Source organism: Gracilinanus agilis, chromosome 3 (genome assembly GCF_016433145.1).
Source record: "Gracilinanus agilis isolate LMUSP501 chromosome 3, AgileGrace, whole genome shotgun sequence".
In the NCBI taxonomy this organism is placed as follows: domain Eukaryota; kingdom Metazoa; phylum Chordata; class Mammalia; order Didelphimorphia; family Didelphidae; genus Gracilinanus; species Gracilinanus agilis.
In genome coordinates, this window is record NC_058132.1 from 70600078 (window position 1) to 70602318 (window position 2241).

The following is a 2241-nucleotide window of genomic DNA, read 5'->3' on the forward strand; positions in this document are numbered from 1 at the left end:
TTTCTTTCTTTCTTTCTTTCTTTCTTTCTTCCTTCCTTCCTTCCTTCCTTCCTTCCTTCCTCTTTCTTTCTTCCTTCCTTTCTTCCTTTCTTTTTTCCTTTCATCCTTCCTTTTTCCTTCTTTTCCTTTTGGAGTTAAATAGCTTGTCCAGGGTCACACAGCTAGGAGGTCACAAAGCTGAAGCCATATTTGAACCCAGGACTTCCCCTTTCCAGGCTTGACTCTCTAAGTACTAAGCCACCTAGCTTCCTCTGGGCATTTTCTCTGCCTTTCCCCCATATTTAGAATGTTCTCCCTCCTTAACTCAACCAATTTACTTCCCTGGTTTCCTTTAAGTCCCAACTTACCTTCTATAAGAAGCTTTCCCTAAACACTCTTAATTTTTTCTTATTTCTCCTGCATACAACTTGTTTGTGTATATGTGTTTGCTTGTTATCTCCTCAATTAGATCAGAAGCTCCTTGAGGGCAAGGACCCACCTTTTTCTTCTTTTTGTATCTGTAGTGCTAATGCCTAGCACACAGTAGGCACCTTGTCAATGTTTATTGTGTGATTGATTGAGAGCATGGACTCTGGAGCACAACCACTTTCCCAAGTCCATCTGCTAAGACACAGAAAATGTTCACATTCTGATGATATTACAGATCTTTCCAGTATTGAATTGTCAGTTTAAGAGCTAAACGCCCAATTATCCTGTGCAATGGAGATAAATATATTATTCCCTTTTTGTCTAACTTTTAGAAATTATTTTTCTGATGTTTAACTCTGAAATCCAGCTGGAACTGATTTGCTGTGGACACATACACACTCTACTTTGGCTCTGGGTTTGCTTACATTACTTCGGACGCTTTCTTTCTCATGAGGAAACCACTAGGGATTCAGAACTGGGCCAATCAGATATCTCTATCATTAGAGCTTTATTATCAAAGTCCCCAGAATGCTGAATCATTCTGTGAGGATCGGCATTAGGACCTGAATCACCCTCATTTTCACTGGCGGAATAAAGGCAAAGAGTGTCTGCTTTATGTCCCAGTTAGTTCCACGCTTCTGAAATAGAGGTTCACCCAAGAGGACCATCTAAACCCTTTGGATAGCACAAGGTTGCACGGTCAAACAGCACCCCAACTCATTCACGATATCCATTGGCTCCCACCCTGCCTCCACCATGCTTTCATGCTGTTTAGTTACCCAAAGTCTCTCTCCTTTGCTCCACACGCTCAAACTCTATCTCTACGGTTGGCATCAGTCACAGGGACTCCACAAATTACCAGCATTTGGGCAACATTCTGAGACTCTCTTATATCTGGATCAAAGTTTGCCCCAAGAAACAATTGTTTGCTTTTTTTTTTTTTTTAAACTCTTCCCTTCCTTCTTAGAATCAATACTGTGTATTGGTTCTAAGGCATAAGAGCGGTAAGGGCTAGGCAATGGGGGTTAAGTGACTTGCCCAGGGTCACACAGCTAGGAAGTGTCTGAGGTTCGATTTGAACTTAGGATTTCCCACCAATTGTTTGCTTTTAAAGTTGGGTGCACTCAGTATCCGATATTACTGTGGTATATGGAGGAAATTAATTTTTTTACCATAATCGTAGCTGCTTTCTCCATCCACATTTATTAAATAATATTTTGCCCAGCCTTTATTGCTATCAGGTTTATCGGACACTAATCTTTTGCTTGTTTTTTATTTCATTTTTGGAATCCCTGAGCTGGTTCACTGACTTCTTTTTTCTATTTTTTGCCCAGAGCTGGATCAGTTTAATGAAGACTCTTTTATAACATGTTTCAAAGTCTGGGAGGAGAATTCCTCATACTTTTATCCACTTCCCCCTTCCTAACCCTTCCACAAATCCTTGGAATTTCCAGATTGTTTATTTTTCCATGTAAGTTTTATGATGGTTTTATCTATTATGAAGAAACCTATTGGTATTAAAAAATTAGTACTGTATTAGATCTGCAGATTTATTCAGGAGAAATGACTGCATCTGAATTTCCCTCAAATTACTTAATTTTCTTCACTTCTATCAATATGGTTTTAAGGTTAGCTTTCTCAGAGTATTCACACCCTTGTGGCTACTGAGCAGTGGGAACCATCCCTCACCAACCCCAACCGGCCAGGCTAACTTTGTCCTGGAAGGTAGAGGGGGGTGCGGGATGTACGCTGACGCAAAGAAAGGTGGCCTTGCGGACCATTCCAGATGATTTCCTCAGGAGAGAGGCTCAGAAACCAAAGTAGGGGATGTCC